The 25,916-nt window shown below is 45.0% G+C and overlaps 1 protein-coding gene across 3 annotated transcripts in view; it reads left to right on the top strand.

Annotated features, from left to right (window-relative positions):
• Nucleotides 1–25,916, top strand: part of LOC119974830 (vitamin K epoxide reductase complex subunit 1-like protein 1) — a 50,019-nt gene that overhangs the window by 12,677 nt on the left and 11,426 nt on the right. The window contains exon 2 of one of the 3 annotated variants that reach the window (XR_005462582.1): nucleotides 6,061–6,133. The exons of the other annotated variants lie outside the window; for them this stretch is intronic. The gene's annotated coding sequence lies outside the window, so the exon portion shown is untranslated. The remainder of the gene's footprint in view (nucleotides 1–6,060; nucleotides 6,134–25,916) is intronic. 3 annotated transcript variants of the gene reach the window in all.

Raw genomic sequence — 25,916 nt, forward strand, 5'->3', positions numbered from 1 at the left:
TGAAGTTTCCACGTGACGCAGGAATTGCAAGCAACAGATTTCGGCTGCCCATCCGTGATCAACTCAAGCATACAAGTTATCAATGCATTAAAATAATGGCACGTTGCTTTTCCAGGGTAATTTTATTAATATTTGATGCATTTTCCTGATTTTGTACAATAACACAACTTGTATTTATATAGCACCTTTAATATAGTAACGGCCCCAAGAAAATGTCCCAATGCACTTTACAGGAGCATTAGCACTCATTGCACTTAAAATATTAGGACAAATGAGTGAAAATGTGGCCAGAAAGCTCACGTTTAAGTAGTTTCTTTAAGGAAGCAAGAGGTGTCGAGAGTAAGAGGCTGAAGGAGAGAATTTCAGAGCTTAGGGCATAGGCGTCGGGAGGCACTGTTGCCAATGGTGGAATGATTAAAATCGCGATGTTCAAGGTGACAGGATGAAGGAGGAGTGCAGATATTTTGGAGGGGATGAAGATGAGTAGTTGTGTGGCAGCAAAGTGATTTGAAAATGAGGATAGAATTTCAAAAGTGTCCCATTACTTAACTGGGAGCCAGTGGGCATGAGCAAACCCATGGGTGATGGATGAATGGGATTGGTGTGGGTTAGGACACAGGCAACAGAATTTTGGATGACCTAAGTTTACAGAGGGTCAAATGCGGGAAGCTGTCCAGTTGTATTTTGGAATAATCAAGTTTAGAGATAACAGACACAGATTTGGGTTATGACTGCAGATGATCTGAGGCGGGGCAGAGTTGAGCAGCATTACAGAATTTTAAGTATATGGTCCTGAAGATAATGCAGATGTGTGGTTGAAAGCTTGTCTTCGGATCAAATAAGATACAAAGGTTGCAAACTGGCCTATAGGTTTGCTGGGGAGGGGTTTAGAATCCATGGCTAAGGAATGGTGGGGATCAAAGAAGGTGGCTTTGCTAGTTGGAGGAATTATCTGCTGATTAAGTACTGGATGATGGACAAGTAATATAGCAATTTATGGGAAGATTACAATCCTACAACTGTTCTTTCCAATGGTGATCAACATCATAGTTACACTGGCCAGGTTAGATTATGATGATATTATGCAGTTTGGATGTATTTCAAATAGTGCCTCATCAATATTGTATACATAGAATCATAGAATTTACAGTGTAGAAGGAGGCTATTCAGCCCATCGAGTCTGCACCAGCCCTTGCAAAGAGCACCCTACTTAAGCCCACAACTCCTGTAACCCAATAACTCCACAGATCCTTTTGGATACAAAGGGTAATTTAGCATGGCCAATCCACCTAACCTGCGCATCTTTGGACTGTGGGAGGAAACCGGAGCACCTGGAGGAAACCCACACAGACACGGGGAGAACGTGCAAACTCCACACAGTCAGTCACCCGAAGCCGGAATTTAACCTGGGTCCTTGGAGCTGTGAGACAGCAGCACTAACCACTGTGCTGCCCCCTTGAAAGAGATTTTTAATCCTGCGTGTGTCCTTGCCCAAGAATTGAAGACTTTAGGCTGTTTGTTTTCTCGTACCTCTCCAGGACAGAAGCCTTCCAGCATCCTTGTAAAAATGGAAAGTTGGTCTCTGCCTCAGCCTGTGGCAAACATAGCTAGCTGAAAAGGTAGCTATGAAAGGAATTCAATATCATTCAAATAATTGGGGCTTAATATAACTAGCATGGAAATTAGTGGCTCATTCTAATTACAGAGGTTGAAAATTGGTAAAAGACGAGGACTGCCTGCTGAAAGATCTTAATTGCTTTAAATGGAGGCATGTTGTTCCAAATTAGGCTATGTGGTTCTTTGACATCTTGGATAAGATATTTTAGGAAGCTCAGTCTCTAGTTTACGTTAGGCATCTTTTTTTCTCGTTTATGTGATTTAAAAGATTGATGCCAGTGTCTTACCTTAGTTTGTTGAAAATGCTTTCTCCCTTGAGCGTAGTCACTCGTTGAGAGGATGGAAAGGCAAGCTTGCCCTTTGGTCTGCTGCAGTATTGTACATGATAGCAGTCTGCGGTAGCTCTCCCTCTGGGGAAATGCTTAGCCGCCACTCTCATTAATAATGTATTGACCATTTAACAAACTTCCTCGGGAGATTTATACACCGATTTAGCCTTGTTCTGATTATCTTTGAACCTGTGCCGTTGGTATCGTTTTGCCTCAACTCTAACCAACTGAGCTAACTCTTGCTGCTTTTTGGCGAGAGTATTCCAATCTTCTACCAGTCTTTGTGTGAAGAAGTGTTTCTTAACTTCCTTTTGAATAGGCTGACTTCGAATCAAGGATTATGCCCCCTTGTTCTCAACTGCAGAATACATTTCTCACTATCTTACCTTTCAAATTCTGAAAAATCTTATTGAAATCACTCTTGAAACTTTTATATTTCAGGAAATGCAAGCTAACTTTATAAAATCACACCTCATAAATTTAACCTCTGGAGCTCTGTTAAAGAGCTCGCATATAGCCCCTTCATCTCCGAGCTTCCTCTGTTTCAGGAGTGGTGCCCAGATCTCCTGAAAGTGGAAGGAAACCTATTATTGATTTACTTTACCAGCTGTGAAACACATCGAACTTACCAGGGTAGACAGTTATTCTGTTAAAAGGATTTAACAGAATATCAAAAATGTCTGTTGTTTTTTGGACAATTTCAGTTTTCAGAGATTTTGGATATCCAATCTCTGGTGTATAGTTGAGATCTCAGAACAGCTAATTGTGGGACATCACGAGTCACTTCTGTCCAAATCAAGTACATACTCGATTATCCCTACTCAGTCATTGCCTTCAGTTCCACGGGTTTTAGTTATAACTAATAGTCGTTTATTTGGGACCTTATCAAACGTTTGTGGGATGTTCATTTAAACAACACCAATAGACATTCTCTATTATGCTACTATTTTAGTTATCTCCTCAAAAAATTCAATCACATACTTTAGACATGATCTACCCTTTATAAATCCATACTGGCTTCCTCTATTCAGCTCAAATTTATCTTAAAAGTCCGTGCGGAGTTTGCACATTCTCCCCGTGTCTGCGTGGGTTTTGCCCCCACAACCCAAAAATGTGCAGAGTAGGTGGATTGGCCACGCTAAATTGCCCCTTAATTGGAAAAAATAATTGGGTAATCTAAATTTAAAAAAAAAATTCTCTTAAATGTTCAGTCATGCTGCCCTTAATGAGAGATTGTTTGACATTTTTGATTGATAAGGGAGTCAAAAGATTATGCAGGGCCAGGCAGGAAAGTGGAGTTAAGGCCACGACGACATTGACCATGTTCTTTCTGAATGGTGGAGTTGGGGCGAAGAGCCGAATGGCCTACTATTCTTTGTGTTCATGTTTGTTCTTGCCTAGATTTCAAATAACTTTCCTAAGCTAGATTTTAGATAGACAGACATTTTCTTTGTGTCTCACCTTGAGTGCAAGTAACAATTGCAATTTATAGGGACAATTGCTGAATCAGGAGTGGTTTGAAAGATTATGACAAACAGTTTAACCACCAATTTCCTTTTAGGATTCTGGTATTGACACCTTCAAGTCTTGGGGAATTTTCGGTCTTTAATGCCATTTTTGTTTCAAATGCAGTTTTCTTGCTAACATTAGTGACTTTTAATCCGTAATTATAGTTTACCTGGAATGTCAGGTGCATTCTCCTCGTCCTGTACACCAAAGAATAATAGAACTGTACTTTAATTTGGCAATATTGTCTGCAATGTTGTTTTTTTTTAAGGCCTGTGTTGCCCTTGACTACTCTCTCTTGTATTACAATTATAAAAACGTGCTAATTTTCATATCCCTCCAGTTTCTTTTCATATTTCTTTTTGCACCTCTTAAATATTTCTGTCATTTTTGCTGTGCTTGTTTATCTATGTCTACTATTCTGTGCATTTTTGTGTGTTCTTTCCTTTAATGTTATGTTGTCTTTCACCTCCTGTCGAAGATGGGTGTTTTGTTTAGGAAACAGGGTTTTTGTTTTTACCAAAAGCAGTACTTGGGAATAAGTGTGGCAGTGTAGTTATTATATTAATAGTCAAGTAATCCAGGGGCCTAAACCATTCATCCAGTTTAGACATTTCAACTGATTCTGGGACGATGAAAGCTCTTCCATATGAAAAGAGCTACATCTGAACAGGCAAGGTGTTAATGTACTGGCAAAGTGATTAGACAGGGAAGTGACAAGTCATTTAAGTGAACAGGGAAGAGCTGGGGCAATAGGTTAAAGGAAGCAAATATTTTACACGCATATCTGAGCATTAGTATTAACGGAAACCTAACTGTAAATTGGTCCTAGAATGGAAAACAAAATGTATTAGAAAAGGAAACAGATGGAGTGGCAATATTGGCAAAGTAATCATGCCTGGTTTAAAAAGGTTGATGTGAGCAAGAAAGGGTTACAATCAGTCAATGGTTTTGGGACTCAAAAGATTTAAAAAAGGGTTTGTTAGATTTAGAACAGGTGTATTACAGACTTGCAAACTGTGGAAGGGAAATGTTTTATATAGTCAGAGGGATGAGTAGAAAAACGGTGATTGCTCAGAATTTCATTGTCTGCTTATAGATTTGAGACCGAAAAGGAGAAAACAGAGCAAAGTGAATGGAGTTCCATCAGTGTCCGTGACTTCCTCGAGCACTATATTAGTTTGCCTACAAGGGTGGTGGTGTTGCTTAATTTGGTTATGAATAATTAAATGGACCCAATAGCTGAGGTAAATGTGGTTGAGGCCGAACTCACGCCAGAACCCGTCAGCACTGTTCTCGCTGACCTACGTTGTGTCTGTCCAGTTTTCAGTTCGATTTTAAAATTTTCATCTTTACCTTCAAATCCCCGTATGGCCGTGGCCCTGCCTACCTCTGTAGCTTCCACCAGTCCCACAACTTTTGCTATGTGCTCCTCCAATTTTGGCCACTTGCATTTTAATTTAATGGCCCATTTTAATTACGCCATCATTGGAGGCTGCCTAAGCTTTGTGCTCCCCTTGCTAAAACCCTGCCTCTCTCTCTCTCTCTCCCATTTAATGCACTCCTTAAGACCTACCACTTAATAAGTGCTTTGCACTGATTTTTACTAAAGGGAAGCCTATTGGCGAGGAGACAAAACTTGGAAGTGGTTGAGAGCAAGATGGATGATGATACGATATAGATAAAACGTTTTAGAGAAGTTCATTTAAACTCACTCAAAATTTATTAGGTGGATGGTCTCCTTAATCCTTCTGCCCCCGGACTTCACTGCTGCTTTGTGCCGTTCTGAGGGATTTGGAAAATGGAATGCTTTGAGTTCCATTTTCAGTTTGTCACCTTTTTCTCCCAACGGTGATGGAAAATTGGCTGAGGAAATTAAAGGAAGATTGGGCAGCAGATCCACAATGGACTTTAAATTAGATAACAGTATTTCAAACAGTGGCTTGCAAAATCTGTCATTATTGTCACTACCTTAAAGAATCAATAAAAATGAAATGCGTACTCGAGGACTGTAAAGTGCTTAATGCCAATCTGAAGTGAAGTGAAAGTGAAAATTGCTTATTGTCACAAGTAGGCTTCAAATGAAGTTACTGTGAAAAGCCCCTAGTCGTCACATTTCTGTACTTGTTCGGGGAGGCTGGTACGGGAATTGAACCGTGCTGCTGGCCTGCCTTGGTCTGCTTTCAAAGCTAGCTCTTTAGCCCTGTGCTAAACCAGCCCCTAATCTGAAGAGGATGTTGAGATGATACAATGAGCCTAGTATTTATTCTGGAAAAAACACCAGAAAGCATCTTTAACAAGATGGGTAAATTTAGTGAAGTCAGTGTGCATTTATAAGATGGAGGAGTTGCACAACACTTAACTGAACATGTTTGAGGATGATGGCAATTTTGCAGATTGTACTTGAGGGACTAGATAAATTGCCATTTTGATGTTTGAAATGGCTACAACCTAGATTAAGAGGATATAATCTCTCATTTAGAAGATGGAAGATGCACAGCCTTGTCCGAGAAGGCATCTGACTGTTAACTGGCACTAACTGGGTTGGACAGATGTGTGCTCACAGAGAATATCACCTCGTCTGAACCCATCTCCTTCCAAACCCCAGGTTCTGGCCACCCCTGCAGGATGAGCAACAGTCTGACAGCAAAAGTTTCAGGATGGAGTGCCTTCTAAGAGAGGTAAGGTGCAAATATATTTGTGTCATGTACATACATTATTATAAAGAAGATGGGAAAACATTGTGAAGTCCATCAAATCTCTCCCATCCAAACCTGGTGCGGCCATTGACTGCATTGATCACTTATTCTACAACCCCTTTCGCCAGCCATGTACCCTCCTGGGGGAGGTAGAAAATAAGCCCAGTGGTCAATAAAGAAAGGGCTCGGGAATTTCCTTTCTGATTTCATTAGATAATTGAACCAAGTTGCAGGAGTTCAGTAAGTTATTAAATCCCAGCTATCCCCAGGAATGCCCTGAACTGAGACATTTGTGCAGCTTCCTTTTGAGTAACTTGAGCAAATTCATACCGATGCCATGCTTCAGTAGTCTTACTGCAGTTACTTTCCACACAGTTACATAGAATATGCAGCACAGAAATAGGCCATTCATAACCAACCAGTCCATACTAGTGTTTATGCTCCATTCGAGCTTCCTCATCTAACTCAAACCCACAACATAACCCTTATTCCCCCTTTCTGCCTCCTGTACTTATCTAGCTGTCCCTGAAATGCATCGAGAATGTTCAGTACAACAACTCCCTGTGGTGGTGAGTTCCACGTCCTCACTCTCTGTAAATATGATGCTGAGAAGGCACTTGCTTCATTTCTCTTGCCTAGGGACTTAGTTTGTGTATCCACTAGCCCTGCTGTCCTTTTGGCTTGTGTGGTATTCTTCGTTTTACGTTGTGTTTTAGCAAGACAGCATAAAATATTATCTTTTAGTGGGTTTGACATTCTGTTTGTGGACTTCTGTTAACAATTATCTGATATTCCCTGCTCCCTATCGACCTTTTAGCTGGTACCCTGCATGGTTCCCTGTAAGCTTGCAGGAACATAAAAAATGACTGTAAAAGTTTCTATAGGTACGTGAAGAGAAAAAGATAGGTGAAGACAAATGTGGGTCCCTTACAGTCGGAAACAGGGAAATGTGCAATGGGGACAAAGAAATGGCTGAGCAACTAAACACATACTTTGGTTCTGTCTTCACAAATTTATTTTTTTCCACTGCTTATCCTTCACTTTTAATTTAAATTTTCAGCAAAACAAATAAGGAATGGATTAAGACAGAAACTAAAATATCATCAACTTTAAAAATTATTTTAAAATGTGTAATTGGACACAAGTCAGATACCACAACTGTTCGCGGACGCCATGGGTTTAGCGGGAGGAACTGAAGGAGACCAATATTAGTGGAGAAATGGTGTTGGGGAAATTGATGGGGTTGAAGGCTGATAAATGCCCCGGGCCTGATAATCTAAATCCCTGAGCACTTAAAGAAATAGTGGATGCATTTGTGGTCATCTTCTAGTATTCTATAAGCACTGGAACAGTTCTTGCAGATTGGAGGGTAGTTAATGTAACTCCACTTTAAAAAGGAAGGTAGAGAGAAAACAGGGAATCATAGACCAGTAAGCCTGATGTCAGTAGTGGGGAAAATTCCAGAATCCATTATCAAAGATTTTATTGCAGGGCACTTAGAAAACAATGGCAGGATTAGACAGAGTCAGCCTGGATTTATGAAGGGGAAATCATGCTTGACACAATCTACTGGAATTCTTTGAGTTGACGATGGGGAGCCAGTGGATGTGGTATATTTAGACATTCAGAAGGCTTTTGAAAATGTCCTACATAAGTCTCCCATTTCTCTTAAAATTAAAACGCATGGGACTAGGGGTAGTGTATTGAGATGGATAGAAAACTAGTTGACAGACAAGAAATAAAGAGTAGGAATTAACAAATCTTTTTCAGATTGGCAGACAGTGACCAGTGGGGTATCATAGGGAGGCTAGAACCCCAGCTATTCACTATATATATATATAAATGATTTAGATGAGGGAGAAAAATGTAATATATTCAAATTTGCAGATGACACCAAGTTGGGTGGGAGGATGAGCTGTGAGGAGGATGCAGAGATCCTTCAGTGTGATTTGGTCAATTTAGTAAATGGGAAAATGAATGGTGGATGCAGTATCATTTTGAGAAGTGTGATGTTATCCACTTTGGAAGCAAAAAGGAGAAGGCAGACTATTATCTGAATGGCCATAGATTAGGAGAGGGGGACATGCAACGAGGCCTGGGTGCCCTCGTACACCAGTCTCTGAAGGTAAGCATGCAGGTACAGCTGGCGGTAAAGAAGGCAATTGGTTTTCATTGCAAGAGGATTAGAGTAAAGGAGCAGGGATGTCTTGCTGCAATTATACAGGGCATTGGTTGGGCCACACATGGAATATTTTGTGAAGTTTTGGTCTCCTTATCTGAGGAAAGATGTTCTTGCTCTAGCGGGAGTGCACCGAGGGTTTACAAGACCGATTCTGGGATGGCGGGACTGATGTATGAGAGATTGAATCAGTTAGGATTGTATTCACTGGAGTTCAGAAGAATTACAGGGGGATCTCATAGAAACCTGTGAAATTATTTTTGTAAATAACATTTAGCGTACCCAATTCATTTTTTCCAATTAAGGGGCAATTTAGCATGGCCAATCCACCTAGCCTGCACATCTTTGGGTTGTGGGGCGACACCCACGCAAACACGGGGAGAATGTGCAAACACCACACGACAGTGACCCAGAGCTGGGATCGAACCTGTGACCTCAGCGCGTGAGGCAACAGGGCTAACCCACTGCGCCACCATGCTGCCCTGAAACCTGTGAAATTCTAACAGGATTAGCAGGGAGATGCAGGAAGGATGTTCCTGATGGTGGGTGTGTCCCGAACCAGTGGTTCCAGTCTGAGGATATGGGGTAGACCATTTAGGACTTGGATGAGGAGAAATTCCTTCACCCAGAGAGTGAGTCTGTGGAATTAATTACCACAGGAAGCAGTTGAGGGCAAAACATTGTATTTTTTCAAGAAGCAGTTAGATATTGCGCTTGTGGCGAAGGGAATCAAAGGATATGGGGGAAAGCGGGATTAGGCTATCGAGTTGGATGATCAGCCATGATCATAATGAATGGTGGAGCAGGCTCGACGGTCTGAATGGTCTCCTCCTACTTTCTATGTCAATGTTTCTATGTTTACACCTGTCTACAGTTTCCAATCTCGATGCACAAGTGCATTTGACCTCATTGAGTAATATTTACGACACCAGATCTGGCCTGCAATTTATCTAAATCTGCCGCGACTTATTAATTTGGTCTTAAGCTTCTACCTCTTGGCTGGCATTTTTGTCATCAGTGACCTTAGGAATGCTTCCATTATACCTGCAGCCAAGTCGGTAATAAAGCAGATGAATATTAATGCTCCGAGCCCTGCAGGACACTCCCTCATGACCTGGCTGCAATCATCTCCCATCAATGATAAATTTTTGCTTATGAGATTGCAACTGGTAATCTATGCAGCACAATGGCTCTTATGATGTAATCTTTTCAGATAACAACCTGTGCGACTCTTTGAAATGGTACCCTGTTGCTAATTGAATGAAGGTAATAGTGCAACTAATAAAATAAGATATTTGTGGCATTTTATTCCTTCACGGAATGTGGACGTTGCTGGCTATGCCAGCAGTTATTGCCCATCCTAGTTGCCCATGCGAAGGTGGTGGTCAGCTGCCTTGTTAAGCAACTGCAATCCCTGAGCTGTAGGTACACCCACAATGCTGTTAGGCAGATAGTACCAGGATTTTGACTCAGCCACAGTGAAGAAACAGCAATCTATTTTCAAGTCAAGATAGTGAGTGACTTGAAGGGTAGCCTCCAGGTGGTAGCGGTCGCGGGTGTGGACAATGCTGCCGAAGGAGTTTTGGTGAGTTCCTCAAGTGAGTCTTGTATGTGGGACATGCTGCTGCCACCGTCTGTGGTGGAAGGATTGAAGAGGTAACAATCAAAAGGGCTGCTTTGTCCTGGAAGTGTGGAGCTTCTTCAGTATTGTCAGAGCTGCACTCATCCAGGCAAGTGGATAATATTCCATCACACTTCTGAATTGTGCCTTGTAGATGGTGGACAGGCTTTGGGGAGTCATAAGGTGAGTCATTTGCCACAGGATTTCTAGTCTCTGTCCTGTTCTTGTAGCCACAGTATTTATATTGCTACAGTTTCTGGTCATTGGTAACCCTCAGGATATCGATTGTGGGGGCTTCAGCAATAGTAATGCCATTGAATGTCTCGGGGCGAAAGTTAAATTCTCTATTGTTGGAGATGGTCGTTGCCTGGCACTTGTGTGGCGTGAATGTTACATAACACTTGTCAGCCCAAGCCTAGATAATGTCCAGGAGTTTCTGCATTTTGACATGGACAGTCTTCTGGATGCAGCACAGGACGTACAGATCGTAGACATGAGAATATTTAGGAATAAATGCATCCTCATCTAATTTCTGATGGCAACATTTCAGAATATGACCATCAATTTGTATCACCGTATAAGCTAATTGTGGGCCCTATATTTTGTTCTGCAGCAATTGTACATGTCAGCATTTTTCTCAAGGCATTGTAGGTCATGGTTCTGGTTTGGGCCATGTCTGCTTTGTCACAATAATAGTAATCTACCAGGTGTGAGCACACTTGCCTTGGCACACCTCTTACCAGTAACCTTGATTTAATTGTCCCAAATCATATGGACTGGGGTAGTGTTATCCTACAGAAATTGCTGACTGCTCCCAGTTAGTTAGATGAACTCATTTTAGTAAATATCTTTTTAAATATTCTTTTTGATGGGATGTGACCGTCACTGGAAAGGCCAGCATTTGTTGCCCAACCCTAATTGCCCTTGAACTGAGAGGCTGACTAGGCCACTTTAGTGGGCAGTTAAGACTCAACCACATTGCTGTGGATCTGGAGTTGCATGTAGACCAGACTGGGTAAGGGCTGCATACATTTACACAGAAGGAGTAACTGTATTTAACGTGTTAGTTTTATTTGAACACCCACCACCATTTGGTTACTTAAGGTCAAGCGCTCACAATGATCAACCCTTTCATCTTGCCAGTTTACCAACACTCAATCATGTTCCTTTATTTTCTTTCATTTTCTAATCAAAACTGCAAACATGTGGCTAATTTTTTGAACACCACTGACCTGTTGACTCCATTTACTTGCCACCCCCGCTGCCAACTCTGTGCAGTTTTCACTCTACCTTCACAAGTGGGTAACCTTTCCTATTGAGCAGGGCTGCTTTCCTTGAGTGTACCTCTTGCACTCCCAAGAAGTTAGGAAACCATTTCCTCTCATGCCTCCAGGCCACTATTCTGGTTCCATTAAGAAAAACACTCCCATTAAGAGTCTCTGACTCACTTAAATATTTTCTCTCTCCCATCACTCCCTGAATTGCAAATATCCAGTCAGTTGTGCTTCTGACCAGGCATACAGTGCTCTCTTTCCATTGTTAACATTAGATGGGAATACATTATATGAGAATGTACGAGATGGAAGCCTGCTCTGCCATCCAGTACAATCATGGCTAATCTTCCTCCTGAACTTCAATTTCCTGCCATATCACCAGAATGTAGAATTGTGTTAATTGAGCCCCATTTATTACTGAGAGACGTTTGCATGGGTGGGAGAACATAGAACATAGAACGTTACAGCGCAGTACAGGCCCTTCGGTCCTCTATGTTGCTCTAACCTGTGAAACCACTCTAAAGCCCATCTACACTATTCCCTTATCATCCATATGTTTATCCAATGACCATTTAAATGCCCTTAATGCTGGCAAGTCCACTACTGTTGCAGGTAGGTTATTCCACGCCCGTACTACTCTCTGAGTAAAGAACCTTCCTCTGACATCTGTCCTGTATCTATCTCCCCTCAATTTAAAGCTATGCCCCCTCGTGCTAGCCATCACTATCCGCGGAAAAAGCCTCTCGCTGTCCACCCTATCTAATCCCCTGATCACCTTGTATGCCTTAATTAAGTCAACTCTTACCCTTCTCTCTAACGAAAACAGTCTTAAGTTCCTCAGCCTTTCCTCATAAGATCTTCCCTCCATACCAGACAACATCCTGGTAAATCTCCTCTGCACCCTTTCCAATGCTTCCACATCCTTCCTATAATCCGGCGACCAGAACTGCACGCAATACTCCAAATGCGGCCGCACCAGAGTTTCGTACAGCTACAACATGACCTCATGGCTCCGAAACTCAGTCCCTCTGCCAATAAAAGCTAACACACCGTACGCCTTCTTAACAACCCTATCAACCTGGCTGGCAACTTTCAGGGATTTATGTACATGGGCATAGAGATCTCTCTGCTCATCCACACTACTAAGAATCTAACCATTAGCCCAGTACTCTGCCTTCCTGTTATTCCTTCCAAAATGAATCACCTCACACTTTTCTGCATTAAACTCCATTTGCCACCTGTCAGCCCAGCTCTGCAGCTTATCTATGTCCCTCTGTAACTTTTAACATCCTTCTGCATTGTCCACAACTCCACCGACTTTAGTGTCATCTGCAAATTTACTCACCCATCCTTCTACGCCCTCCTCCAGGTCATTTATAAAAATGGCAAACAGCAGTGGCCCCAAAACATCCTTGTGGTACACCACTAGTAATTGAACTCCAAGGGAAGGGGGGGAGCCAATTTGCTGTCCCTGCAAAGTTTGGGACTGGGACCCCAAAAGGAAAAGAAGCATTGTTTTTTGAGCTGGCTGCAGATAAGAGGATATTATTGGAATAGTCTTCGCCCCCAAAGAACCTACTCATCCTAGATCCGGACATGTGGGCCCGGTGCAGCACCTTGAACTGGATGAGACTAAGCCTCGCACATGATGAGGAGGAGTTCACCCTCTCCAGGGCGTCCGCCCATGTCCCTTCCTCAATCTGCTCCCCCAGCTCCACCTCCCACTTAGCCTTCAGCTCCTCTACCGATGCCTCCCCCACCTCCTGCATTACCTGGTAGATGTCAGACACCTTCCCATCCCCGACCCACACCCCCGAAAGCATATCCCTTACCCCCCGCGGGGGCAGCAAAGGAAACCCCTCCACCTGTCGCCTAGCAAACGCCTTGACCTGAAGGTACCTGAACATATTCCCCGGGGGGAGCTCAAACTTCTCCTCCAGTTCACCAAGGCTCGCGAACCTCCCGTCAATAAACAGGTCTCCCAACTTCCTGATGCCCGCCCGTGCCACCCCAGGAACCCGCCATCCATGTTCCCTGGGACAAACCAGTGGTTCCCCCGCAGCGGGGCCTCCACCGAGCCCCCCACTTCCCCCCTGTGTCGCCTCCACTGCCCCCAAATTTTGAGGGTGGCCGCCACCACCGGGCTCGTGGTGTACCTCATTGGAGGGAGCGGCAACGGAGCCGTTACCAGTGCCTTCAGGCTCGTGCCTCCACAGGCCGCTATCTCCATCCTTTTCCATGCTGCCCCCTCCCCCTCCATTACCCACTTGCGCACCATCGAGACATTAGCAGCCCAATAGTACCCAGAGAGATTGGGCAGCGCCAGCCCCCCTCTATCCCTACCCTGCTCCAAAAAGACCCTCCTGACCCTCGGAGTCCCAAACAAATCCCAGAATGCTGCTGTTCACCCTCCTAAAAAAGGCCCTTGGAACGAAAATGGGGAGGCACTAAAACAAAAAACCTCGGGAGCACCGTCATTTTAACGGACTGTACTCTACCCGCCAACGACAACGGCAGCATGTCCCACCTTTTAAATTCCTCCTCCATCTGCTCCACCAACCTAGTAAAATTGAGCTTGTGCAGAGTCCCCCAGCTCCTAGCCACCTGAACCCCCAGGTACCTAAAACTCCTCACTGCCCTCTTTAGCGGGAGCCTACCAATCCCCTCCTCCTGATCTCCCGGGTGTACGACAAACAGCTCACTCTTGCCCAGGTTCAATTTATATCCCGAGAAACTCCCGAACTCAGCAAGAATCTCCATCACCTCGGGCATTCCCCCCACCGGGTCTGCTACATACAACAGCAAGTCGTCCGCATACAGCGACACTCGGTGCTCCTCCCCACCTCGCACCAAACCCCTCCACCCCCTCGACTCCCTGAGAGCCATGGCAAGAGGCTCTATTGCCAGCGCAAAAAGCAAGGCGGACAGGGGGCACCCCTGCCTCGCCCCACGGTGGAGCCTGAAGTACTCGGACCTCCTCCCATTTGTCGCTACACTCGCCATCAGGGCCTCGTACAGCAACCTCACCCATTTAATAAGCCCCACCCCAAACCCGAACCTCTCCAACACCTCCCACAAGTACCCCCACTCAACCCTGTCAAAGGCCTCCGCATCCAATGCCACCACAATCTCCGCCTCTCCTTCTGCTGCCGGCATCATTATCACATTTAGCAGCCTTCGCACGTTAATGTTCAGCTGCCTCTCCTTCACAAAACCCATCTGATCTTCATGTATCACCCCCGGCACACAGTCCTCTATTCTAGTGGCCAAGATCTTCACCAGCAACTTGACGTCTACATTCAGCAGTGAAATCAGCCTGTATGAACCGCACTGCAAGGGGTCCTTATCATGCTTCAGGATCAGGGAGATTAGTGCCCGAGACATCGTCGTGGGCAGAACACCCCCCCTCCCATGCCTCGTTAAAGGTCCTGACCAACAGGGGGCCCAGCAGGTCTGCATATTTCTTATAAAATTCAACCATGAACCCATCCGGTCCCGGCGCCTTCCCCGACTGCATGTGGCCGATCCCACTGACCAGCTCCTCCAACTCGATTGGCGCCCCCAGTCCCTCCACCTGCTCCTCCTGCACCCTTGGAAATCGGAGCTTGTCCAAAATATTCTCCATTCCCCTTCCCACCGCCGGCGGCTCCGACCGGTACAGTTCCCTATAGAAGTCCCTAAAGACCTCATTGACCTCTGCCCCCTGCCGCACCACATTCCCATCTCTATCCTTCACTCCACCAATCTCTCTAGCCGCGTCCCGCTTACGCAGCTGGTGCGCCAGCATCCTGCTCGCCTTCTCTCCATACTCAGACTGCTCCCTGCGCCGCCTTCCACTGTGTCTCCGCCTTTCTGGTGGTCAATAAATCAAACTTGGCCTGCAAGCTACGCCGTTCCCCCAGCAATCCCTCCTCCGGGGCCTCCGCGTACCTCCTATCCACACTCAACAGCTCCTCCACCAGTCTCTCCCTCCTCCTCTCACTATGGGCTCGGATGGAGATCAGCTCCCCCCTAATCACTGCCTTCAGAGCCTCCCACACCATCCCCACCTGGACCTCCCCAGTATCATTGACCTCTAGGTACCTCTCAGTACATCCCTGGACCCTCCTACACACCTCCTCATCAGCCAACAACCCCACGTCCAGACGCCAAAGCGGGTGCTGGTCCCCGCGCCTCCCCATCTCCAGATCCACCCAATGCGGAGCATGGTCCGAAATCGCGATAGCCGAATATTCGGCCTCCTCCAACCTCGGGACCAGTCCCCTGCTCAAAACAAAGAAATCAAAGCGGGAATAAACCCTGTGCACATGGGAGAAAAAGGAGTACTCCCGAGCCCTCGGTCTCCTGAACCTCCAGGGCTCCACTCCTCCCATCTGGTCCATAAACCCCCTCAATACCTTGGCCGCCGCTGGCCTCCTGCCTGTCCTTGAACTAGAACGATCCAGTAGGGGATCCAGCACCGTATTGAAGCCCCCCCCCCCCCCCCCAATGATCAAGTCCCCCGCCTCCAGGCCAGGAATGCGGCCCAACATACGCCTCATGAAACAAGCATCATCCCAATTTGGGGTGTACACATTAACCAACACCACCCTCTCCCCCTGCAGTTTACCGCTCACCATCACACATCTGCCGCCACTATCAGTCACAGCCTCAAACGCCACCCTCTTCCCCACCAGGATTGCCACCCCTGGTTCTTCGAGTCGAGCCCTGAGTGGAAAACCTGCCTCACCCACCCCTTCCTCAGACGGACCTGGTCCGCCACCTTCAGGTGGGTCTCCTGGAGCATGGCCACCTCCGCCTTCAGCCCCTTCAGATGCGAAAACACCCGGGCCCGCTTAACCGGCCCATTTAACCCCCTCACGTTCCACGTAATCAGCCGGATCAGGGGGCACCCCGCCCCCCTCCCCCGTCGACTAGCCATAACCCATCGACTGCTCCCCCCTGGCCATCACCCCTTCGGCCCGTTTCCCACGGCGATAGAACCTCACCCCCCACCCCCCAGGCTAGGACCCCTCCTAGCCATGACTCTCCCTCCACTGTACTCCCGTGAGCCAGCTGACTTCTGCTGACCCCGGCAGCTCCCGCTCAAACTCCGACCCCTCCTGATATGAGGTCCCCCCTCCTCCCCGCATCAGCTCCTGGGCACCACTTCGGCGCAGGAAACCCGGTCTAGTAACCCCGCCCCTTGCCACCAGCTCCACCCCCTCGTCCCGCAGCGCGCGGGAAACCAGAGAAAAGCCCCGCTTTCACATTGTCCCACCCCACCATTGCAGCTCCCAAACCGCAGTCCCAACCCAACCACCAACTCCGTACAAACAAAGACACAGATCAACCACAAACCCCAGTACCCCCCTTAGAACACAGAACCAGAACCCACATCGTCCGAAAGCAAGAGAAAAAACAAACAGAATAACCCGCTACAGCATAAAGAATGATACATGAATAGAATAGAAAAACTCCCACAGCCCCCAATCTCTAGTTCGAGTCCAGCTTTTCAGCCTGCACAAAGGCCCACGCTTCCTCCGGAGACTCAAAGTAGTGATGCGGGTCCTTGTAGGTGACCCACAGGCACGCAGGCTGCAACATGCCGAACTTCACCTGCTTTCCATGGAGCACCGCCTTCGTCCGGTTAAACCCGGATCTCCGCTTGGCCACTTCCGCACTCCAGTCCTGGTAGATACGCACTACCGAATTCTCCCACTTACTACTCCTCACCTTCTTGGCCCATCGGAGAACACACTCCCGGTCACTGAACCGATGGAACCGCACCAGCACCGCCCGCGGGGGTTCATTCGCCTTAGGCCGCCTGGCCAGCACTCTATGGGTCCCCTCCAGCTCCAGGGGCAGATGGAAGGATCCTGCCCCCACAGCGAGTTCAACATCACGGCCACATAGGCCGGCAGGTCCGACCCCTCCAGGCCCTCCTCGAGGCCCAGGGTCCGCAGGTTCTTCCTCCGTGACCGAAGCTCCATCTCCTCGAACTGACCTTGCCACTTTTTATGAAGTGCCTTGTGTATCTCCACCTTCCCCACGAGGGCCGAAACCTCATCCTCGCGCTCAGAGGCCTGCTGCTGCAACTCGAGTATCGCTGCACCCTGGGTTGTCTGGGTCTCCAGCAGCTTACTCGTCGTCACCTTGAGGGATTCCAACAACTCCCCTTTCAGCTCCATGAAATAACTCAGAAGGGCCGCCTTCTGCTCCTCGGCCCACTGCCTCCACTCCTCAGGAGCTCCACCGGCCGCCATTTTGTCCACCTTCCCCCGCTTTTCCAGGGGAGCTGCTGCCGTTTTTCTCCTCGCCCCACTTCGAGTCCAAACCATAAATACTGGGGGGGTTTTGCTCCAGACGCCTTTATCCACCGGGAATCGTCGAATCAGCGCTGTTTGGGGCCCTTAAAAGAGCCCACAAGTCCTTTTAAAGCGGGAGCTGCCGAACGTGCGGCTTAGCTCCGCATAGCCGCAACCGGAAGTCAGTTAGACAGATTTATGATTGACAAGGTAGTTGAGGGTTATGGGGCGCAGGCAGAAACATGTGGAGTTAAGGCCACAGTCAGATCAGCCATGATATTATTGAGTAGCTGAGCTGGCGCGGTAGGCTGAATGGTCTACTCCTCCTGTTCCTTATGTTAAAAAAACAAACTGGGAGTGGGAGATGTTTTTTACCATTTATCGGAGAGGAGGTGAAACCTGTTGAGACACTGTGATTTGATTGCTGCAGGGGGATTAAACAAACTGCACTGGAGAGTACAGCACGCACTGATGTTTTCTTTTAAAGTTGTGTCTGCTACTGCCTTTGGGACTTTTATCTTCCGGATAATGCCCACAAGTCGATAATGACTATGTTGAAACATTTATGCTTCTCCCTAATGATTGTTTCGTGGGCAAACTCTTATAATGCCATCGATACTGCAGAAGCCCTGCAGATTTCTGCTGGGATTCACAATTTGAGTCAGGAAATTTCACCAGGATATTGGGCCAACCACCTGTTCTTTGAGCAGTGCCGTTTAATATTAACCTGAGCAGCCAGGACCTTGATTTTACAACCTCTTGGAAGAATGGGGCTAGTTTAGCACAGTGGGCTAAACAGCTGGCTTGCAAAGCAGACCAATGCTAGCAGCGCGGGATCAATTCCCGTACTGGCCTCCCCGAACAGGCGTTGGAATGTGGCAACTAGGGGCTTTTCACAGTAACTTCATTGAAGCCTGCTTGTGACAAGCTATTATTATTATTATTATTATTATGAATGGCCCCTAAAACAACCTGTAATTTATTCACTGGAGGGACAGCCTAAAGTGTGAGTTCTATATCCTGGCATGGAGCGTGACCCTACAATATCCTGACCCATAGGTAAGGACTATTAATTGAGGCAAGCTGATACACAGGTGGGCTCCTAGCCTGACCAGGATTTTTTCATATGTGTTTGCTCATCTAGTAAATCTAGCTTTTTTTTGGCTTGGTTAAATGTGAGCAATGGTCGCTTCTCTACTGCTTTCTTGAAAATGTTAACTGTCTTATCTCCAGACGGCTTTTAACATGAACCTGATTGAGTGTTTATCATACAGGAAATCGATAGCAGATAAATCCCAAATTTACATAAAGCCAATTTACCGGAATTGCCTGTTTTATGGCCAGGTTTGCCTGTTAGGGGTGGATGTTACTTTGGTCTTGTTCGATACCCAGCTGCTACAAGGCGGACACCCTCTGCCAGCTTCTTGCCTTCTACTTCTGCTCTACGCCTAATTATTCTAAAGCCATTGAAAGTCCTGCAGTATTTTAGGCTTGACAAATTGTTATTTTAGATTGCCGTGCTGCATTAAACATACACAGTGGAGGTAATTCAGTCATTTGACTCTGAACCTAAATCTTTTGAAAGCCAGCACGAGCAGCACGGTTTGCCATTTGTTTTGGAGCAGATGCATTGTATGTCGTTGGCAGCACTGTGGAATTTGCACCATTATTCAAAAAGGGCAGACTCCCAAGGACTGGCAGCCGAGATATTGAGCTGCATTTAAACAAGTGCATAAATGAACCAGTGGGCTACACAATACTGCGTTGAAGGAAAATCCTTTTTTTTACATAATGAACTTGACACCGACTCATTTCATAAAAACGGGATTTACCTTGTGTAGAATTTTACAATTCCCTTTAAACGTTCACCCAGAGGATTCTGTAGGCTGCTCGTATAACTTGAGGCATGCATTTCTGCAAATTATTTCAGATTCTTGAAAGGTGATGTTCAAAGAACAAAAAAACTAACTGATTTGACAGAGTTGTTATGAGTTGTGAGCGATGCAGAAAGCTGAATGTTTTTTATGCACTACAGTTTTTTCCTAAAATGATGTTCTTGCCAGCTGATTATTCCTGTACTGCTTGATAATCGCAGCAGTTGGTCTACTTCACATTTAATTAATGGGTTTTATACATGTATATAAAATTTATACATACATATGTGTGTATATTCAATATTACTATATTCAAATAATACAGGTTGCCAATGATCTTTCTTTCCTCTTTTGCCTCTGTTCCTGAAGGCACTGACTCTTTTTTTGGGTAATGGCCCACAATTTGTATTAATAGTGAGCCTTTCCGTGTTCATTGGTATTTTGGGCGACACGGTAGCATGGTGGTTAGCACTGTTGCTTCACTGTGCCAGGGACCTGGGTTCGATTCCTGGCTTGGGTCACTGTCTGTGCGGAGTCTGCACATTCTCCCTGTGTCTGCGTGGGTTTCCTCCCACAAGTCCCGAAAGACATGCTGTTCGTTTGGTTTGGACATTCTGAATTCTCCCTCTGTGTACCCGAACAGACACCGTAGTGTGGCGACGAGGGAATTTTCACAGTAACTTAATCGCAGTGTTAATGTAAGCCTACTTGTGATAAAGATTAATTATTATTATTATGGGATACATTAAGCAGCAATCTCTACAGTCTGCCTTTGTACAGTTAAATCCAGAGACCTGGAAGTTTCTGTCTGATTTGCCACTCTTCCACAAACTGCACACCACTTCACCAGTAGAGACTGCATTGAAATCCACAAACTGCACACCACTAATAGATAGTCTGCATTGAGATCTAAGTAAGCCATTCAGTTGTTGTACTTGCCCACTAGATGTCCACTAAACGTGTCCGAACAAGATGGGGCTAGTGCATTCGGGTGTCAATGATTTTTAAGCAGTGTGGTAATTACTTCTCTGATACCGAAGCTTTATTTTTATTAGAAGTGCGAAATCTCAACCATCAGATTTAAATTATTGTTGAGAGACTCAAATTTGAAATTAATTTCCATCTCTTTTCCCTTCTCTCAATCCCTTTCATTCCCTTTCTGTACAAGGTTTTATGATGAATTAACTAATTTGCACTTCCTGGTTTAATCTCTGCACACCTCAGTGAGGATCTTTTAATGTGGTTGACGAGACGTGCAGTTGTTTGCCCTGCTTTCTTTCTTGTGCTACAAATTCCCAGTAGGATTCGTTGATCTCTAGAAGCCGTAAATTGCTCAAATGCCCGCAGAATGTCTGTGGGAAAGTGTAAGCACATTGAACAGCAGGCATTCCTTCACTGCTGGCTGCAAAATCTAAGCTATTATTCACAGATCTTTGAAGTTCTCTGGTGCCGCGCCCAATCAGATCTGGAAGGTTTAATTGGGTAGAGTATAAATGGCTGAAACCAGTCCTTGTATGTATATTTGCATTAGAAGCTTTTTAGCACCATACTGATCTGTGTGATTTAGTCCTACACTGGGTTGCACTTTGTACCTACAAAGCCATGAACAAAGCTGGCACTTGGAGCCTAGCAGTGACACATGAAGAAAAGGTTTGAGAACTTTGAATGGGATGTAAGAGGAGAGCTGTTAATGGAGATTAATGCAGGGAAAAGAAATAGCATCCTGGGAGCGGCAGGAAGGACTCCTGGCTGACGAAGAGATCAAATACAGATGAGGTTATTGAAACTAGGAGTTTGAAGGAGAAAATAAAACTCAAAAGTGAACTTTTTTCTATTGTATAAAACACCTGAGGGGGACAATAATGTTATGGGGTTGTCGCTGAAATCCATGGTAAGGGCTGGTGAAGGAACCTGAGCAAAAGGCAGATCTGGGACTTTGAGAAACAAGGAGGCATGTTTGAACTGAGATGTTGGCTAAACAGGGATTGATTTGTAGTAATGAAGTTCACAAATATTTTCATGGCTTATTTAATAGAATTTACAGTGTGGAAGGAGGCCATTCAGCCCATGCACCAGCTCTTGGAAAGAGCACCCTACTTACACCCACACTTCCACCCTATCCCCGTAACCCCAGGTAACCTTTTTGGACACTAAGGGCAATTTATCATGGCCAATCCACCTAACCTGCACGTCTTTGGGCTGCGGGAGGAAACCCGAGCACCCGAAGGAAACACGCGCAGACACGGGGAGAGCATGCAGACTCCGCAGACAATGACCCAGCCGGGAACCAAACCTGGGACCCTGGAACTGTGAAGCAACTGTGCCAACCACTGTGCTACCACACTCCCCTGGCCTACCCTAAAGCCGAGGAGCATTGAGACCTATTTGCATCACCTCGACTGTTGCAAATTTAACAAAATAGAAATTAAAATTTCAATAGTAATTGTAATTGCTTGTTCGGAGATTTAATATCGAACGAACAACTAGCGTTCTTTTATATGGCACTGTTTGCAAAAGAAAAAAGTTGTTGATCAGGTGGGAAAAGCAAAAGTAGTACGGAATGGATTTTTGGTTGAGAAATTTGATTCGCCGATGCTAAAGTAAGGCATGACAGTTTTAGCAGGAAATATGCAGTGCATACTGTCTTATGGAATGTAGTGCAGTTGACATTGATGGTACACAAACTGGATGATACCATAGATTTGGGAGTGATGGTTCAAGCAGGGTTAAAAGTGGTCCGTGGGATAGAGTGGGTGTGGCGAGGCAGTGGAGGAATATTCAGGTGAAGATCTTGAAATTTATTTCAGAGCACAGACGACGGAACGTTTGAACAGGCAAGGACTTTGAGTTGGCTTTAGAATGATTGGTGTGGAATGCCAACTGGGGGAACCATTAAAGCAATTATGCCGTGTTCCAAATAGTTTTGTTGGCAGTGGGGCAGAAATGAGCAGTGTTGTGAAGGTGGAAGGTGGTTTGTCTCGGTAACTGAATGTGGGGAAGGAAATTCCACTTGAGATCAAGCAGTACCCAGACTGTGCAACACCAGGCTTTGCCTGAGGTGGTAGCTGGGGAGGTTAATGTAATTGGAGAGGCATGCATTAGTTGATTTGAATAAAAAGGGCTGCCTTTGGTTTTGCTTAATTAGGGTTGGGGGGGGGGGGGGGAATGTTTATTCCTCCAAGACGTAATGCAGTTGATGAGATAAGCAGCTGCCATGAAATTTAGTTTTTATGTCATTGGTGCAACGGAGGGAAGCTGACTCCATGCTTTGAGATGATGTTCATAGGGACAAGCGTACAGATGAGGGAGTGAGCCAGCAGTGATTGTGCAGTGGTGGGATCAGGCAACATTATTGTGCTTGGAGTTGGCAGTGAATAGTCACAAAGGTGGTCTGCAGAGCATGCTGGAGAATGATCTGTGGTGTCAAAAGGCAGCAAAGAGATCAAGATGGATGAGCAGGTACTGCAAATTGCAGCCAGAATCTTCGATGCAAACGTAAATAGGGAAAGTATGCTCTCTCTGAACTCTGAGAAACAACAACGCCGATTTCTTGGGCTGCATTGGGCTTAGTTAACGGGATTGTTGGTTTGTGGAAGAAAATGATTTGAGGAAGGTGGCGGTCCCGGTCAACCATCTACAGTATTATTTGTTTCCCTTAATTTTTCTGAAAGTCTTACCTGGAAGGTGTCACTGATGAATTCAGTACACTAGAAGACTGGGATATCATTTTGAGGAGTGTGTGCTCACAGTATTGGCCAGCATTTGGACCAAAGTATAAACACTGCTGTGTAAACATGAGAAGATTACTTAGTGTAGTTCATGGAGTATCTAAAGTTAGTAGTTTTTAAAGAGGAAGTAACCAACTTCTACCAAAGGTGGAGTAACTTCAAGGAGGTAGATTTTGTACACACCCTCGTACTTCACACACATCCCTGATGGGAAGGACTGATAATTGTTTTGTCTTTTTTTTAATGATACTCTCATTTTGACAAATGTTAGTAAGTTAACTTTTACTCGGTAATTTGGAAGCGTAATTCCTTACCCTTCTGAGGACATTTACTCCCTACTGAGGTACAGCTTGTACAGTATTTTCTCTCGCATCCTACAGCCAGGTAACCAATGATATGAGCTCTAGGGCGGCGGTGTGTTCCATCAAGTCACTTGGATGGGCCAACACACCCAAACCCAACTGATTCTTAATGATCTCAACACATCTTCCAACATCAAATATCATTGATCCATATTTAGCAGTGGAAACTCTGGCTGACTTTACATTCTAATTCAAATCAGCAAACTCTGTTTTGACCACGGAATGTAAACTTTACGAATCTCCTAACCTGTACGTTCAGCTACTCACTGAATAAAGCTGCACATTGGGAGTTATTGCCGTTGTGATACAAATGTGAAACCACCAGTGTAAGGTTCTGGCAATTTAATCTGCATGACTGCAATTGGCTTCTTCACAGATTAAACCTGTAACCTCCAATTTACTGCAAAATTGGCAGAGCAAACAAGTCTTGCTCTCCAGTGCCAAGCCATTCTTTTCTTGCACATTTGAAGCTGAACTGCAAAGAAGCAGGAATTGATCAAGGAACTTCTTGATATTTTTGTTAACCATGGAAATGATTTCCTTAATCCCAATTGTACTGTTCTCTGTATTCTCGTTTCACAATTACATATAATCTTTCTCCTTTTTAAGTGCCTCGATTCACTTTAAACCCCTGACCTCCTGTGACAATAAATCTGGTCCTTGTGTGAAGATAGATTGAAATCCAAGATTATGTCCCATTTATCCTTGTCGATTCTTTCATTACTTTAACTTTCTTACCCTCAGGGAATGAATCACAAGTTTTCCCATGCTCAAAACACAACTCGGTCCAGTTTGACCTAGTGTGGCATTGCTGGATTTTTACATTGAATATACAGCACAGAAGAGGCCATTCAGCCCAACTGCTGAATGCTGATGTTTATGATCCAACTCTCCTTCCACCCCTCTCCCTGTAACCACATTAGCATTCCTTCTGTTCCTTTCTCTCATGTTTTTCTGGCTCTCCCTTTAATGTATCTACTGTGCTATTCACCACAGCTACTCCTTGTGGCAATTTTCCCTGTAACCTTCACAGATACGCAGAATGTACCGTGTGGTACAAACAGGCCCACATAAGCAGAGGTCCCTTTCAAATTGCCGTATAGCCATGCATATTAAAGGGACTGTGCAGTGCAAGAAATTGACCCCACACTGTGTGGTGAAATTTGAGGAAACGTGGTAATGAACGACTTGCTTGTCACTCCTTGGGCAAACCAGTTTTTCCCCCCTGAACTCTCAATTTCATTTATTGGTGATTACCTCTGATTTATGGCTCCTAGCTTTCGTCTCCCCTACAAGTACATGCTTGTCAAACCAGTTTATTTCCCCATAACTCTCGATTCTATTTATCGGTGATTACCCCTTATTAATGGATCCTAGCTTTCGTCTCTACAAGTAGAAATATTTGCGCTCTTTCTATACTGTCAAAACGGGTATAATTGTATAAGCATCTTATTAGGTTGCCCTCAGCTTCTTTTCTACATAAAATATCCCCAGCCTGTTCAATCTTTCCTGATAAATCTAGCTCTCAGGAACAAAGGAACTGGAGTAGGCTGTTCAGCCCTCAGGCCAGTTCAATGTGATCGTAACTAATCTGTATCCTAAATCAATTGAACTGCCGTGGCTCCATACACCTTAATATCTTTGATGACCATATGTGTCTTAATCGCTGATTTGAAAATATTACTGAGCTTGCATCTAATGTTTTGGTGAGTGTGTGTGCCATACTTGCACCGCCCCTTTGTGTGAGGAAGTATTTCTTAAATTCAATTCTGAATGGCCATTTAATGTTATGCTTAATTCCCTTGTCCTGGACTGCCTCACCAGCAGAATGTTTCTCCCTTTCTCTCTCCCATTGATTTCTGTTGAAATCTCATGCACCCCTTCAAAATCCACAGAAAGCAAGCTGTTTTTATGTAATCTCCCCTCAGTTTGAATCTTGGAACCCTGATTATATTCTGATGTATCTGCACTGCAGGCCTTCCAAGGCCAATATATCCTTTCTCAAATGTGGCATCATCATTGTAAATCTTGTTTCAATACTCTCCAATGCCTCTATGCCTTTTGTATTTATGTAAAAAAGAGACCAGTACTCCTAAGGTTATATACAAGTTTAAAATGCTTTTCAATTTTGTCCCTCTAGAAATTACCCCTCAGTGTTTGTGTATATTTTGTATGACCTTATTTACCGTTAGTAATTTATATGTCTGTACTCCCAGATGTTTTTGCTCTCTACCCCATTTATGTTAATTGTATATCAGTTGTGTTTGTTTATATGTAGGTGGACAGCATTAATTGCAGCTCCACTTGAACACATATAAAGAGACACTTTGGATGTCCAGCTCGCAGTCAATGTCATCCAAATCCTAAAACGCTACTGCTTGGCCCTGAAGGTAAACGCGGTCTTGAAGCGACTCAGGTGTGCAATGGGCTCCCCATTGAG

The sequence above is a fragment of the Scyliorhinus canicula genome, chromosome 12 (genome assembly GCF_902713615.1).
Source record: "Scyliorhinus canicula chromosome 12, sScyCan1.1, whole genome shotgun sequence".
NCBI classification, from domain to species: Eukaryota; Metazoa; Chordata; class Chondrichthyes; order Carcharhiniformes; family Scyliorhinidae; genus Scyliorhinus; species Scyliorhinus canicula.